The sequence below is a fragment of the Bidens hawaiensis genome, unplaced genomic scaffold, assembly GCF_021521415.1.
Source record: "Bidens hawaiensis isolate Kalapana, Puna unplaced genomic scaffold, B.hawaiensis_p1.1 tig00054924_1, whole genome shotgun sequence".
Classification (NCBI taxonomy): Eukaryota; Viridiplantae; Streptophyta; class Magnoliopsida; order Asterales; family Asteraceae; genus Bidens; species Bidens hawaiensis.
In genome coordinates this window covers 6,294-17,478 of record NW_027499900.1, presented here as the reverse complement: position 1 = coordinate 17,478, position 11,185 = coordinate 6,294, and the positions used below count along the sequence as shown (strand labels likewise).

At 32.1% G+C, this 11,185-nt stretch overlaps 1 long non-coding RNA gene across 1 annotated transcript; it reads right to left on the bottom strand.

Annotated features, from left to right (window-relative positions):
* Window positions 1-2,329: 2,329 nt before the first annotated feature.
* On the bottom strand, window positions 2,330-7,190 carry LOC143600800 (uncharacterized). The gene is made up of 5 exons (XR_013147543.1): window positions 6,731-7,190; window positions 6,543-6,645; window positions 6,375-6,455; window positions 6,051-6,132; window positions 2,330-3,598 (listed from the first exon to the last, which is right to left on the bottom strand). It is a non-coding gene; the product is annotated as an uncharacterized LOC143600800 (long non-coding RNA).
* Between the last annotated feature and the right edge of the window lie 3,995 nt (window positions 7,191-11,185).

The window sequence follows — 11,185 nt, the reverse complement described above, 5'->3', positions numbered from 1 at the left end:
GTGAGGTGGCAAGTAAAAGTATAAAGAGAGAGCGCTAGGGTTCATTGTGTTGAACAACACACTATGTGGGCTGATTATTTTATTTGGGTCGGGTATACCCAGTGACCCGAGAAGATATTGAAGATGGGTGAGTAAAAGTGAGAAGTATTCTGGGAGTGAATATGGTATTCATTTATTATATAGTAGATTATAATGTTATAAAAGTATATATGTATTGGATTAAATATATAGTTTAATATATTATTAAAGTATTTTTATTTGATTAAATATAAAGTGATAGGTGATGATGTGTTAGTTTGTGAAGGTTTGTTGTTGTGAAAAAAAGTGAGTTTTTTGAAAAAGTTTGAAATCTGATGTAACGCTGATATGGCGGTTTGTTGATGTTTGTTGATGTGGATGCTCTTATAGTTTATTATCATTCTCCAATTAGACTGCACATAGTGGCAATATAGACAGCGCTAAAGATTCTGACGTGACAGCCCAATTTTCATTACAGCCTTGTACGCCTCATCCAATTGAAGCGCCATGTATGTTTTCCGCTTAGCCCACAACGGCAGTAGGCTCTTTTCGGAGATACATTGGAGTTTTTTTTTTTGAAAATACAAAAGAAAAAAAAATCGTTGAGGCATTTTTTGAATATACACTAGATAAACCAATAATTTTACCCATTTTCACCACAACAAAAAGAGAAACACCCAACTGTATATCGATGAAACCCGATTAAACATGTCCGTCCGATCGGTTAAGATAAAGCAAAGGCTATACTTAGTGTGTGTATTACTATTTACAACCGTTCTTTAGTTTTCTTTTCATTATTTCAAGTATTACTTTTTTATTTCTATGTGCCAGTAATTTTTATTTCATTAAAATGTTTTAGTATTTCATTGTGTTGTTTAATAATTGTGTAATTGTATAATAATATATTGATAAAATTAAAACATGATTGAATAATAAATATAAATAGTTAAAACCACTACACTTGAATTAAAATGAATTTTAGTGAATTCATCTTTGCCTACATGGCGCCTAAATGGTATTTTAACAAAACAATTAGTTAAAACCACTAAGGAAATAACTTAGGCCAATGATAAGTCAATTATTGAAAAGCATTAAGAGACATTATCCATTACATGTGTTTTTACTAAAAATCGTGATGATGATTTATCAGAAAATGCCCCTTAAGAGATACTAACCATTACGTGCGGCCTTATAAAAAGTACATTTATAGATGTGATATACCTCTGGCCCATAGCTTATGTATGAGAGTGCATGCATCACATTATGGACACCACACTCGTGTATTAACTTTGACTCGCATATAATTTTTTGTTGAAATACATTAAGAAAAAAGTTATATTGTTTGTGCTTAAAATATCGCAACAATGTGATGTTGACGAAAGCAATATGATGTTGACGATAGGTTTGATATAATGTTGAAGCTAGGATATGAGAACTATAAAACGATACAATGTTAAAATATGAAAACTACAAAACATAACTTTGAAATGGGAACTATCAAACATTATATACCATATATTTCATCATAAGTTAAGACACTTAAATGCTTTCATCTATATAATTTCACTAGCTTTTAGCCCGCGTGTTACGCGGGTTTATTTAGATTTATATGTATATCATTGTAAATATATAAATTTTGGTTAATGCTTTGTTTAGGTTTCAACGTAAACATAAACTTTGAGTTGCAGATTTTGTATCTTAAATGTTTTTGTTTATGCGTTTTTCTCGTTATCCATAGTCAATGTTCTTAATTTTTTTATGATTTTTGATTCACTGATAATTTGATTTTTCATAGAATTCTGTGTTAATATTTGAACTTTTACATAAACTTTGATGTGTTTCTTATTAAAAGTAAAGTGTACATGAACATAACCACTTATGTGTTGTTAATGAAAGTTAAGAGATTACACGTCATAAGATAATTTTTACTTGTTTTTGTATTTTATTAATGAAAGTTTTACGATCATACGTAAAAATGTATTGTTTCTGATGTTATCACCCGCGTAAAGTATAAATAGGTCAAAACCGGGCTAAATCAATTAGAGCTCACCATTTAAGAATGAAGCAATCTGGTGACTCAAGAGGGGGTGGGGAGCGACAGGAACGCGACACGTAGGATTTAGAGGTTTCATTTATATATATTATAGTTTTTGGCCCATTGTTATGGAGGTTTATTAGGTTTTTGTTTTTAATCATTTTCCTATTTTTATTTTTTGTAGTGACTTGTTTTTTTTTGTTTTGATTTGGTTCAATTAGTTTGCAATGTTCATTATATTTTAATGTTTGAGCTATTATAATTATCTAGCTTTTATTCATACACGTCATAGTCGCATACCTACATACAACGTTTATGTATCTTACGTTTATAGAACAATAATATCTGCAAGCAACAAACTGAATAAGAAACAGAAAAAACGACGCATTTAGGGGTGTTTGGATGCGTCTCAAATCTAATTAGGTAGTAATCAAGTTTTAGTGTTGTTTAAAACTACAAATGAAACTTAACTGACTTTATAATTTCTAACGTAAAATTAGACGAATAGCATATAATAACTTTTAAAGACATATATCTCTCAAAACATGTACGATTTAAAAATCAGGTTATTACTTCAAAAATATAGCTTTGTAAGTAACAGAAGGAGCCTTATGTTTGCATCATAATTAAGTTTTGTGACAAATAATGTACTTGTACATGTGAAATTACCTATTCGAGCCATCAACCAAAGACAATCTTATTGACATGTTTTGTATATAATTAGTAATTTAGTTTTGGCCCACATTTTGGATCACAACAATGTCTGAGGTCTCCTTCAAACCTATCGTCTCCACCTCATATTCTCTCTAAGTACCTATATGAGCATTGAGTCCCTAACAATATAAATTTCGGTCCGAAAACATTCCAAAGAAGTAACAAACAGAGCATTTAAAAAATTTTATAAACAATTTTTTTTAAAAGAACTTACTCTATTTTAATATGAGTCTCCCACCTATATTGTCCATCTCAAAATCTCTCAAGCACCTACATGTGCAATGAGTCCCTAACTATATAAAAATTGGGTTTGAAAACATTCTAAAGGAATGACAAACATAGCATTTAAAAAAACTATATACAATTATTTTAATAACTTTATGTCACATGTAGGCAAACCTCCCTAAGCAAATTTCCATGTAATTTTGAAAGCTTGTGCCTCGGTATTCTAGAACGTAGATAAAGGCTATCCACATTCTGCATAGAACAATTTCAAAATATATGACACACAATTACAAATTTCACAAAACAAAAACACAAAATTGATTGTAACTTGGCTAATAACAAACTTCAAAATAACATCCAATTCAACCAAATCGATATGAGTAACACTTGGTGCTACATGATGAAAGAGCAACACTGCTTTATCCACACTTCTAATCCAAAAAAAAAAAATCACATAAACATATTATATAAATTCATGATCAAATGTAAAAAGCAGCAGCAAACCTCATGAGACGGAAAGTGTCTAGCATACTCGCTATGCATAAACTCACAAAGTGAGGTCTTCCTTCGTTCCATTGGTGCAGGCGTAGCAACAACTTTATTATCCTATATATGAGGCATACATGCATACATACTTTTAGTATAGTTCTTATTACTACACGAAAAATTATATATAATTACACTGTGACACTCGTCAATTTCAGGTTAACTCCGTCAATTCAAACTTAAGATCACTTGATCTATAACGCACATCTCATTACATTTAAACTAGGGTTTTAAATGACGCTTGACAATCACTACACATGTAGTCTTTCGGGATTGCACCGAAACGCAAACGAGTTGACGCAAACCATTGGTGAATAAAAGACAAACATCCAAACAATAAGTATTTGAGAATTATGTGTTAGGTTTATGTGTTATTTGATATTCATATGTAAAACATTAACTCAAGATGCAAAAGTCTATGTTATGCTAGAAATTAATTAATTAGAAGCTTAAGGGGGTTAAGTGTAACATAATTATATATATAAACAACATATTAATAACCTAAACCCTAATCCCCTCTCTCCCTCCCCTCTCACCTGGCGGCAGCCCCCCTCCCCATTCCTCTCTCGTCGACCGAGCCACAAGGCACACACACACACACATATACAAGTCGGGTTCAAGCTTGATCGAAGAGTTAAGAAGCTAATTAGGTAATATAAACACCATATCTAATCCATTCTATCATTTAATTGTATGATTATACCTGTAATCATAAACCCTAAGTGTTAAATATGTTGTTTGTTGATGATTTAGGGTTACATGCATGATTGTTAGTTCATAGGTTAATTGTTTATTGAGTTTTGATGAAAACTGATGCTGGACAGATTATTGAATTCGTGTTTGGACGGCTGTAACTCGATGTTAATGTTATGTTTTGATACGACTGTTGATTCTACAGTATACTAGGTCGAGTCTAGTTTCTGAAAAGTCCGAGTTTGTAATTTTTGGACGTATAAAAGTCTGTTTTTATTATTTTACAAAACTGTTGTGCAAGGCTGATTTGGGAGACCTGCTGTTAGGCTGTTTTGCGACTAAGATATCTCATAAAATACAAGACCAAATGGGTTGGTTCCACTTCTGGAAGAAAATACATTAAGTTAGGAACCTAACCCAATTGGTCTTGCATTAATTGGATTTTTCATTTAACAGGAATAACAAATAACATTCTATTGCGCATGATTCTGACTGCTGTGAGTTTACTGTAATGTTTTGACCATTGTGAGAAATCTATGTGGAATAAAAATACAATAAAAATAGTTTTGGAAACCTAACTCATGTGTGCTTTTGTGACGATTTTTAGTGAATTAATTGACATGTTATGATCTGTTGAATAGAGTAATCTTTCAGGTAGAAATCTGTCCTGATAGAACTAGCTGCTGAACTATATGAAAATACATAAAACGTGCTTGTTGCTAGATAATTGCCATGTTTTTTGACTAAATTGCCCTTGTGGGGAATGATTGCTAGTAATGTACAATATTAATACTTGACACGTAAGTAGTTGTTCACACATGTAACGTATCACCAATGTGTTTGTTGAGTCACACACAATTCACAAACGAAACACGAAACATATCTTATGCATAGGTATTATGTGCCAAGTCTAGAGACTCAATAATAGCTCCAACACTTAGAAAATCTCATTCTTGTTTTAGAACGCTAGTGAGGATTTTCTGTGACGCGCATCTCTTTGTTGACTTGTTTTTGAATTCTTCGCAAACAGTGAGTTTCACGTTCCCCTTTTACTCTTTTAAACGCTTTTACTTGGGGGAGAATACATACTCCAAAACGCTTTAGATTTTGTTATTTAGTTATATATCACTTGTAAAGGCTAAGTGGCAAACAAAACAATAAAAGTCCTTCATAACATCGAACCGTTTAGTATTGATAATAACGAGTCACTGTTGAGTAGTACTACTGGGTTTGACAAACCCCACCCAACGCTAAACTCGACTGGAGGTCGAGCTGGTGTAATCTTGGCTAACACATTTTCCGTGGTCCGGATAGACATGGTGGCAAGGCAATTGATAAACAGTCAGCTTCGGTGTCGAACACTTAGTAATACTTGTTTTATAGGCTAGCTACCTATAGATATATAATTGATTTAACATTATTTGGTAACGCAAACGCAAACGCAAACGCTTTATTTATATAAACTTGTGAACTCACCAACCCCGTGTTGACACTTTTAGTATGTTATTCTCAGGTAGCCGAGGAGGACGCGCGGTATAGGATCATGCATTACCTTGAACTCTATCGTTTTTGCAAACTTGTTTTTAAACTGTTATCAATTGGGTTTTAAGTCGTCCTGCGTGACGCAACACTTGGTTTATGATTTTACGCTTCCGCACTTATTTACACTTAAATGTTTCGTGGTTTGAAAACTTTACTTATGATGTTTGATTATAACTAATGATTCCGATCCTGTTAGTTCACACCCTCTGACGGTAAAACTCCGTTAGTGGATTTTGAGGGTGTGACATATACAATCATCAAATCAAGTGTAACTAACCTCTTCCTCAACCCTTAATCAGAAATCGTTCAATAAGCCTGTAGGATACTCGATTTTTGTTTTATCTTCATCCATTTGGAAGCTGCAAATTTTACAATACAAATTAATTCCTACATCTATTAAGTCAAATAAGTCAAACCTAATTCAATTTTAGGCAACTTGTATACATATAAATCGAGGATTAAATTGCATAGATAGAGTATAATAAACGATATATTAGAGACACGTCTATAAAGCGCATACATCATATGGATCGCGGCAAGTACTAACCACATCGTTCTCATTAAATACGGGAATGACCTTATAATACAATCAAGAATCTACCGTTTTAGTGAGTTGTTTTCTAGACTCTAGACTTCGAAAGTCGTTATCAGTCACGAAAAACTGAGTTGATATCACATCCAGCTGCAAACACAATATTAAGTGTCTCATTTAAACAAAAGTTAAAGATGTGTGACATGAATTAAATGAAAATAAAGAAATAAATCGAACCTGACTGAACAATGTGTTGTAAAGTGCCATAAGACCGTTTTGTCCAACCACTACACACGCCTTACCGTCAAGCTCAACCTGCGGTTTCTGAAGATTCGCAAAGCTTCAAGACAATAAACAATTATTAATATTTTAAACCAGATAATATAGTTTATGTTTTAGTTACATCATGTAAATAACGAATAAACCTGCTGTGGACTAATTTTCTGTATCTAAGTCGTTGTCGCCCAGCACCAACAACACCGGATGAGACCAAGATAACTTCGAAGTTCGAATCCTTGATATTTTAGCGCTTGAGGTTGCCTTTAGAATATAACATAACTTAATCATAATAAGAATTCAAGTTGTTACATAAATATTTATTTTTTCGAACGGGTTCTAATAAACTATACCTGCTCACAGAGAGCTCCCAGCCGTCCAAGCGCGAGTCTTCCGTCCTCTCGGGTGATGACAACTATCCCTACCTTTTAATATACGATTTATCAGTTCATAATTGTCATTATATTTTCCATTTTTATCCAATACTGGACACTATAACAAATATATCTACCCATTCATTATACTTATTACTACTTGGCATTGCATAAAGAGTAATGGTAATTTTATATTCTTTTTAAAGTAATTTTATATAAAATTCCCTAATTCATTAAGATTTATAAACATCCAGAAACAATAACAAAAGTAAATTCATAAAATTAGGAATGGCATAAATATTAATTTTATTTTTCAATCTTCATCATATTGTGATCGCTGTTAACCGACCCATTTCAAAACCAAGCATTTCCCACCAATAGCTATAACATCCTGTGGCACCCTGGGTGAATAAGATGCATATAAGTTAGTGAGTAATCTAAAGGATCAAACTAATGAAATAATATACAACAATAAAGCCCAACAATAATTAGCAAAAGTGAACCATCACATTTGATTTGTATAATTAACTGTTTATGGCAATTGGATCTCCGTTACAATCGATCACAAAAGTGTCTTTGCTTCGATTCTCCTTTGTTCCATCATCTCTTTGTTTCATCAGATATTTATTAGATTTCTTTCTAGAGTATATGTTATTATTCATCATCATTAGCACCTGAGACATAAATTTGATGCATATTCAGTTATTAACTGATTATAAAACAAATTAATAATCAATCAATATGAGAGACCATTTAATAGTCACTAAGTGGTTAATGAGGGAGCAAATAAGAAAAATTAAATGTACCGTTTAATGGGGTAAATATGAACCATTTATATGAAATTAAAAGTTGACCCGTTAACTGGGTAGTTGTGACTTGTTTATGCAGGAGTGCAACCATTTACTGGTCCTTAATTATGAACATTATTTTGACCCGTAACACATTTAACAATAAAAAAAATTAACCCGTTTCCGGGATAACTTTGACCTATTAATAACAAATTGTGTTTCCATCGGTAGTTTTATTGTTAGTTTATACTTTATCTTACGCATTTACATACTTGAATAATGGACCAGTAAAGTTAACATCTTGTTGCTGCAAAAAATATTAACCAACGACCCATTTATGTACATATGAATTTTCATGAAAACTCATAATACACTTAGACATTCTATTCAAAAGCCAGGACAAATAAAACATATATTGTTCAATGCTAAAAGGAAACTTTCACAGATGCATTTCATCGAGCACTTTATTTTTAAAATTGTGATTTGTTCGACTTTAAACCCATTGATTTGTTCTAATTTCGTTTCATGATACATAATGACTTTTAATTTTCAGATTTTGATTTTGTTGATATGATTGTCAAATCTCATGCTCATGTGTTCAAGTCTACATGCGATTCCAGTCATGGTTTAGGTCTTATTTTCTTCAATTCGAATTGATTCAGTCTACCACGAAAGAAAAGTTTGTGTTGCATGTAAATGAGCGAACGGAAAATAGCGTTCATGGTTGTTTGTTAACCCATCCACCGCACATGAATTTGGAAATTTGACACGAAGTCGAACAAATTTATACTAAATAATTGATCTTAAATAATTTGACTAAATAATATAATGATAATGGTAAATCATGATGATGATCCCGTCTGACCTGAACACGTACATAGGCATAAAAATACAGAGCTCAGTTCGTGTTTGGGTTGGTTGTCGAGTATATGTCGGGTTGGACCTGCAAACATTAGGCCATATCTATCACTTGATAGACAAAACAAAAGCTACGAACAAAGAACAAAAATTTAACTCGCCTAAAACAAAAACGCTAACAAAACAAAACGGACTCAGACATTTCCTAAAAGCCACCTAAGCATGAAGAATAGAACACAACTGAAACATCCAAACACAACTCAAGTAATAAGAAATACATTTGCACTGAAGGTTTAAAAATAGATAATTAAATAATGCATTACCTAAGTATGAAGAATCTTATAGTAGGTGAAAGACAATGGACATCAAATATGGCAAGCAAAATAAAACCAAATTCAAAACAGGAAAAAAAAAAAAACTGGACATGGTTTACTCGAATTGTCTGAACCAAAAACGATGAAAGTCAATAATCAATTACTTGGTATCTACATAAGTATAAAATTACCCATCCTTAAATCAAATAGGTTATCTATTTGACCATCTTAACAATTACAATGATTTTTGAATGTCTAATGGGTACTTGCAACTAACAATCGATAATCAATAATCAATTACTTGATAAAACCAGAACAATAATCAAAATAGGTTCTGACCTCAACACACAGATCGAAGCTAGTTACCATTCAATCACCATCAATTTTGAAGGACCAGCTGTGCGATAAAATGAGTGGCTAGGGTTTTGAGAGATGGGGGAGTTGAAACACGAATTAGTATGAGGAAAAGGATGAACGGGCTATGTGTTATTTGATAGCAGTTGGTTATCCTATTTGAGATGTTATCACCCGACACATGCCATCGATGGTTGCCTTTTAATTGATACAAACATAGGGAGAGAGGATGGTGATTTAGGTTTTGAGAGTGGGAAGAGATAGAACGTAGTTTGGATGTGTAGTTTGTTTTTGGATTATGATCAATAATGATTTTCTTTTTATTTTGCAGGTACCTTCATCGAAACCTTGGTTTATATTATGTACTTGGACGGTTCTGTTCTTGACGGTTGTTATCCATAAATTATTGAATTTGCATATGACATTGCTTGGAGGCCATCAACATTCATCGCCTATTGCATTTGCGAGTTTGTGATGGTGATATCTTAACTTGTCGTGTTACTTTAAATAGGCAGTATATTTGTTTAAACATGTTATTTAGCCAAGTGATAAAGAAGCATGCATTGCTGCCATATATGTAGTGCATTTTAGTTCAGGTACAGTAGTATTAAATATAAATATATATTTTTTTTTTATTTACAACTGGCTGAAATTAGGATGTTATTTCAGCTTGAGCTAATTGTGTGCATTTTAGTTCAAGTATGGGTCAAAACTATTTTGAATACTATTTTAGTACATTTTTTTAATTATTATATAGTTATATTATTGTCTCATTGGCAAATTTGTTTTGATATTACTAAGAATAATCAGAGTTGATATGATGTGGCACTCAAGATGATTGGTCTACCAACATAAACTCAATTTACGAGTGGTGCCCGTTTGTTACAAAAGATGATCTAATTCAACAGGTTTGTTTTGAGTTCATTTAATTACTTGTAGTATATCAGCTTTCGTTAGAAAGATAATCACTTATAACTTATTGGCCTGAGTTCATTTAAGATTGGATCGACTCGAGCTTTTAACGAGTTAATATTGAGTAGGTTTGTTTAATGACTTGTAGTATATCAACTTCCATTAAAAAGATAATCATGTATAACTTATTGGTTGGAGCTTGTTTAAGTTATAATACTTTATGTTTGTATGTCATTGATGAACTTTTATATTACTTTTATTTATATTTTCTTGTTTTGTGGCTCATGAAATACACATATTTGCTTGATAAAAAACTCTATTAGTTGTAACTGGTGCTGACTTAGACAAATATTTTTTAGGTATGGAATAATCAAAAGCCGCCATTAGTATACCTTCTTGACAGTATTGTGAAGAATATTGGCAGAGATTAAATCAAATACTTTGCTTCCCTAAAGGTTAGATTTTTAGACACAAGTAGTGCCTTCAACTATATTTTGTAGGCTTTTAGTGCTGTATTTGTGTAAATTTTGTTAATCATACCCTTTTAATTTCATTCTGTGTGATTCATATTAGGTGACACTACTAGAAAGCTAGGCATTATTTTAGTTTTTTGTTGATTTCGTTCTAATCATCGATCTCGCTAACGATTTAATCTTAGATTTATGTTAGGGTGTTGATTAGGCCACATATCTTAGTTTTTCGTTTCACTTGGTTCTAATACCTGATCTCTGTGATGATTTAAATCCAGATTTATTAGCTTCTTAAGCTTTATTTTATGATTTTTTTCCTGTTTTCTTTTTTTTAAGAAAGTTGGTTGTATATCTTAGTTTATATGATTCACTGTTATTTGTGTTATGTGATATGCTGCCTATTGAAATTCGATGCGTTTAATATCAGATTTAGTAGTTTTATTTTTTTTTTTTGCTGAAATTAGGTCAGTTATCTTCATTTATATGATTCTGCTTTCAGATTTTGGCTGTTCGTGTTTACTAGTGTCCTTAGTC